A 6,708-nucleotide genomic window follows, 5' to 3' on the forward strand; every position below is an offset into this window, starting at 1 on the left:
CACCTCAGCAGAAATCTTATCATTAGGGGATTGAGAATTAGGTAATGAAACAGTGTGTGGATTGCAGTGACCTAGACTAAGCATACTATGTGTGTTGTGACAGTCCAGCCTAGTGCCAGTTAACGCTAGCCTTAACAACTCCACACCCATTCTAGCAGGCTTGCTCCTTGCCTGCAACCCGACATGCTCTGATGTGAGAAGTCATGGAAGGCTCAAACAGTAATCTATGTTTCCAGAAAGAGTGATGTCACCTTCCCTGTTGGAGTAAAGGCCGTCCTTCTTCAGCAGGTCGGGCCAGCCCCAGAAAGCGGGCCAATTATCTATAAACTGGAAACCATGCTCTCTACAAAAACTAGCCATCCATCAATTAAGTGAGAATAATCTGCTAAACCTCTCACCATTGCCTCTCACAGGCAGAGGGACAGAGACAATTACTCGATCCCGACTCATCTTTCTAGCGAGATTACAAGTCCGAGCTAAATTCTTCTTTGTGATCTTATAATGCCTCAATCTTGTATCGTTGGAGCCGACATGTATCACTACATCTGAGTAACCAGTTTTGTTTGCACAATGCTGGTGTCTAGGCGTCTTGCGTGTCAGCTCCCTTAGACTAGCTTCAATATCGGATGCTCTGGCCCCAGGAATACACATTATGGTGGCTGGCGTTTTAAATCTAATGTCACGGGTGATGGAGTACCCTATAACTAATGTGCAAGAGCCAGTAGACTGAGATGGAGTGTGCATTAGGGAGCTAGAACGATTTTGCGTCTTAATGGGCTCACCACGGCAAGCATGCTGCTTAGGACTAGCCGGACTAGTGGGTAGGCTACAACCCGCACTAGCTGACGTTAGCAGCATAAGATTAATGCTAACCACACTAGCGGGAGGACTACGGGACGTTGTCCATCTGATTTACAATTATCAAACTACTCTGTTCTGGCTGACGGACACGACCCTCCAGGAGAGAAAGCCTCTCCATGAGAATGGTGCAGATGTTACAAGTGATTGATGTGGTGGTGCACAAAGTCATGCTTACCTTAGTATAGCCAAACGAATACTTACGCTAGCAGAGCTGCATGAAAACAAGGACGAACGGAGCCAGGAGCTGTTCAGAGAATCGGCGAATAACTAGCTAACGAAGAATGGAAGTTTTCTGAGTAATCTTCTAGTGCACGGAAATATGGTAGTAAGTATGGTAATGTCATCCATGTAGGCTCTGAGGGGAGGGAGGTGCTGGCAGGAGCCAATCTTTTGTCCTTCAATGACCCATTTTGAGGCTCGGATAATGACCTCCATTTTCAGAGTGAAGACTGAAGGAGATATGGTACATTCTGCCATAATGCCTACCTCCAGATGCTGCCATGAAGTTGTAAATTCAGGCATAGAGAAGCAGAACTGTAAAGTGAGTGTCTCACGGGGATGTTGAAAAAATTGAAGGCAGTCCATAGGAGCTTCTGTGGCACAGAGCCGAAGGCAGTCGCAAGATCCACAGTGATTGCATGGGGGTCCCTTTTCTCCAGTTTTGCTCTTTGGATCTGGTGCCAGATCTTGCTGGTATGTTCCATTCACCCCGAGAAGCCTGATATTCCTGCCTTCTGGACAGATGTATCCACATACCCATTTTTGTGCAGGTACAGCCTTTGTGCGATCACTCCAAAGAAGCTCTTGCCCTCCATGTTGAGCGTGAATGGTTGTTTGTCTCCGTGTGCCCTGCAATTGGCTGGCAACCAGTCCCAGGCGTCCCCTACCCACTACCCAAAGTCGGCTGGGATAGGCACCAGCAAGCATGCTGCCCGCGTGAGGATTAGTGGCTCTAGATATGAAATGAAAATATGTTGCTCATGTGTACATGGATGGATGACCCTGGCTCCCATCAGAGAAGGGAAAAGTTTGGGGACCCTTGGTCTACACAGTACTGTTCTAGATAAAGACTATATATTTGGTCCCAGTCTCATAGTAAAATTTACACTAACTCTAACCCTAGACCAGCAGTCGGCAACCCAAAATGTTGAAAGAGCCATATTGCAGTGGTCCCCAACCCCCGGTAGCGGTCCGCGGACCGGTCCGTGATCAACTGGTACTGGGCCGCGTGGGCTGCACCCGAAATAATGTTTTGGAGATGATTTAGTTTAATGGTACATGCACACCTAACGTGGACGAGGCGAAAAAGCGGAGAGTTTTGTATTGTAGTCAATGGAGTTCGCGTGACTGGGCGCGAATGCACGTCGGGCGACGCGATGGACGCAAATGGAGCTACGCAAATGGCCGCGCACGGTCACGAGAAGCGAAATTTCGCCTTTCGCGTGAAGCTTAATTTTTTTTTACTTTTTTCGCATTTTGCGTCACGACAGCCAATCAACTTTGGGAACATTCAACGGCTCACGCAGGGGGCAGGAATGAATCATGGCAGCCGCTTTGCGGTCACCAGGAGCGATCCAACACGGCCAGCTGAGCTTTCAATACGAAACAGAGCCAAGCAAGAGCACTCACCTGTCTTGTAGAAAGGTGGAAGCGAGAACTTGGGACAACTGGTATGTGCAGTGTTTGCTTCACTTAACAGCTGTTGAACCGTAGTTACTGTGCTAAGCTAACTATAGCGCAGCATTGTCAGCACAATATTTAGCACGGTCTCGGCCACTGCGAGATTGTGATATTGTAAAGTTTTTGCGCTGCCTCTGGCCGCTGTTGATATTACATACATGGTGATCAAAAGGTTGGGGACCACTGCCATATTGGACAAAAAAAAACAAAAAACTGAAAACAAATATGTTTGTGACACGTTCTGCCTGAGTTACGTTCTGCTATGGTTTTGTTGTAGAGATTTTGGGTTGTTTCTTTGTTTCTGCCATTTAGTTTGTATAGCTTCTTCCCCGCGTCTGCCTCATCTTTCTGTCCATTAGTTTTATCTTGTCCACCTGTTGCCTGTGCGTTCCTGCCCTTGCGTGTCACCCAATCAGCTTCCCCTGCCTCTTGTCTCTCCCAGCTGTTTTGCGTTGTCTTGTTAGTAGCCTCGTGTATTTAAGTTGCAGCCTTTTCTATGTTAGTCGTCGGATTATTGTACATATCGTCAATTCGTGTTCCCTGTCCCGCTGTACTCGCCCTCCACTCTTCCCCATCGTCCGAATTAAGTCTCGTGAGTTATTCCGTCCCTCGTTTATTTTGCTACTTTGTCTAGTTTTTGTCTTCTGCTTTTCCTGCCTTGTTTTATTATTAAAAGAGCATTTTTGTTTGAGCACACTCTCTCCGTCCTCCTGCATTTTTGAATCCCTTTCCCTCCACCGCCTCACGTCGCCATGCCACGACGTGATAGTTTGGAGCCGCAAAGAATTAAATTATCATCATTAAATTATCATGAAGGCAACACGTTATATGTATCTATAGTAGCTATATTAGTCTACCATTAACTACAAATACAGAATGCACCTTCATGATTAAATGTTTATATTTACTGCAGTGCATCCTGTTGATAATGACGCACCACGTGACTACTCAATCAATCAATCAATCAATCAATCAATCAATCAATCAATCAATCAATCAATCAATCAATCAATCAATCAATCAATTTATTTATATAGTCCTAAATCATCGAAGTCTCAAAGGGCTTCACAGATGAAAAGAGGTCGTACAGAGACATCTTTTAAGTATAAGGTACACAACAGCATCCCCTGTCAAAGCTCCCAGAAGGGGAAGGAAAAACTCAAAAACCCCAATTTGGGGAAAATCAGAAACCTCCAGAAGGGACCACAGGTGGGAGGAGCCCCCTTCCAGGCCCACAGGTTGAAGTGGATGCTGCATGTACCAAATACAGACATATACATAAACAATATAAATTACAGAAAACATATTGTGCTATATAGTGCAGTGATGTCTTGACAGCAGGCAAAGCCATTGGGCAGGAACCATCCCACATTCCAGCCAGGTGGACCGCAGACGGCCGAACTCCTAACCTGTGATGGTCGACCAGCGCAGGGCCCAATGGAGGCGGTCAAGTCAACCCTCACCATCTAGCTAGCCCCCTCTCCCGGCCGGAAGAGGGGGGCAGGAAAAAAGAAAAAAGAAGAAAGCTGCAGACAGGCTCAATTAATTAAATGCTTTTGAATATAAATGTGTTTTTAGTCGGGATTTAAAGATTTCTACTGAGGTGGCTGCGCGAACTTCCATAGGTAGGGCATTCCATAGTACTGGCGCGTGAATGGAAAATGCCCTTGATCCCGCAGACTTCTTTTTAGCCCGTGGGGTCGATAGCAAACCAGCATTTTGTGATCGAAGTTGTCGGGACGGAACATATGGTGATACTAAGTCGACGAGATAGGAAGGAGCTAAACCGTGTAAAATTTTATAAGTAATTAACAGCACCTTAAAATCACATCTTACGTGTATTGGAAGCCAATGCAGGTCAGCTAGAATCGGAGTAATATGATCAAACTTACTTGTCCTTGTCAATAGTCTCGCTGCTGCATTCTGTACACACTGCAGGCTTTTAATATAGGACATGGGAAGTCCAGAAAACAAAATGTTACAATAGTCTAGGCGCGACGTAACAAATACATGAATTAATGTTTCTGCATTGCTAAGAGAAAGAATAGGGCGAATTTTAGCCATATTGCGGAGGTGAAAAACCGCCGTTCTTGTCATGTTATTAATATGTGTTCGAAAGGAGAGAGTTGAGTCAAATATCACGCCGAGATTTTTTGCAGAACTACTTTGGGAAATAATACAGTTTTCTAGGTTCAGCGTGGTATTCTTAAGCAAGTGCTGATGATGAGCAGGGCCAATAAATAACATCTCAGTTTTATTAGGGTTGAGAAGCAGAAAATTGGAAGACATCCATTGTTTAATCTCGGCAAGGCAAGCCTCCAGTTTACTGCACTTGCACGGATCCGTTATTTCTAAGGGCATATAGAGTTGGGTATCATCAGCATAGCAATGAAAACTAATAGCATGTTTACGTATAATATCGCCGAGAGGAATCATTTAGATGTTGAACAGTAAGGGACCAAGAATATGATGATCAATAGTGTCAAATGCGGCACTAAGATCAAGCAGTAATAATATTGATGAGATGTTGGAATCCAAGGCGAAGAGAAGATCATTCGTCACTTTTACTAGGGCTGTCTCAGTTGAGTGGTTGGCCCTAAAACCTGACTGAAGGAGTTCAAATCTCTTGTTGTCTATCATAAAATCGCTGAGCTGTTGTGTTACAACTTTCTCAAGAATTTTGGCGATAAACGGAAGGTGTGACACTGGCCTATAGCTAAAGAGATCTTCAGGATCTAGGTGAGGTTTCTTAAGTAATGGTTGAATGAAGGCCGTCCTAAAAGCTTCAGGTACAATGCCAGAGGAGAGTGACAGGTTGATAATATTCAAGACAGATGACCCTTAGACCGGGAATAAATCTTTAACAAGTTTGCCTGGAAGCGGGTCGAGCATGCAGGACGTCGGCTTTGCTGCATTAACCAGGTGTGTAAGACACTCCAGGGATACTAAATCAAACTGGGACAGGGTAACCAGAATTTCTTGAACCTGATTGTCCGAACTAGCATCAACAATCACAGTCGAGGGGGTAAGTGGCGCTGCCTTTTTTATTTCGTCCCTTGTTAGCTGAATCCGCTGAGTAAAGAATTGCATGAAATTGCATGAATTGCATGACTACTCTGTTATCCGATGCCTCCACAAGTTTAACATCATATCAATGTTAATGAATTATGTTTCATTGGTTTGATGAAATTATATTAACGAAATAATGAAATCAGATTTTTGATGTTTTTATTTTAAGGATTTGAAAAACAACAAAATGGAATGTGCATAACATGCCCCTTATCTGGGCAACACAGTGCAATAAAACACGGCCTGCAATTACAGTATAAAAATAAAACATCAGCCTTTTGAAAAGGTAAAGTACATAAAATCTACTCAATACAGTTAAAGTTTGATGTCTGTGCAAATGCCAACAAGTCAGTACAAGGGTAAAACGAAAAAGCAACCTCTTTTGACATGTAACCATCGCAGCTATTCTCGGACCTGAGCAACAAAATAGAATACCCTTAAGTGTCGTTCCAAATATATGCTGACAAAAATCAGATATTACTTCATAAAAACAGGCACTTCGTTATTAATTATGTGTCTACGACAGGATTGTGTTCTTACCCATTTAATGTGACTTCTGTTTTCGGAGGTCCTGGTCAGCTTTTCAACATCGGGCATGTAAAATGTAACTTTAATCTTGACATGACTTGAAATGCAATCGCACATTTTCTCTCACATCCAACCAGGTACTCGGCTGTAAATGTAACATGCTTCCCTGAAAATGCCTTTCCACTTTGCTCTTTTTGTTATTTGACAACTTCTCGCTACAGAGCAAAATTTTAGGCAATCCTTCCGCATTGGCAACGAATGCAAATGATTCGGTCCAAGAAATGTTGAATCCTCTGTTCTCCTCAGTTATTTTTCTCTTTTTCCCTTTGGGATCCATGGCTCATGGTCACTAGTTTGTTTACAACGGCCACTCACCAAGCATCCTGCCCTGCTCATAGAAATGCGTGTCGCAGGCTATGACGTAATTTTTCATTGACAGAAATGTTGAAAAGTAATATTTATTCTACACATTTTTACAGCACTGGAAAATGTTAAGGACATTTCTGTCATGTTTTGCCTCTTACAGAAACCATATTAAGATAATAAAAAAAAAAAATTCTCACCCCTATC

The 6,708-nt window shown here is 43.6% G+C and overlaps 1 pseudogene; it reads right to left on the reverse strand.

Annotated features, from left to right (window-relative positions):
- Window positions 1-201: 201 nt before the first annotated feature.
- LOC148415256 (uncharacterized) lies at window positions 202-1,030 on the reverse strand (annotated as a pseudogene).
- Window positions 1,031-6,708: the final 5,678 nt, after the last annotated feature.

This window comes from Hippichthys cyanospilos, chromosome 12, assembly GCF_059441005.1.
Source record: "Hippichthys cyanospilos isolate Australia breed blue-spotted pipefish chromosome 12, RoL_Hcya_1.0, whole genome shotgun sequence".
Classification (NCBI taxonomy): domain Eukaryota; kingdom Metazoa; phylum Chordata; class Actinopteri; order Syngnathiformes; family Syngnathidae; genus Hippichthys; species Hippichthys cyanospilos.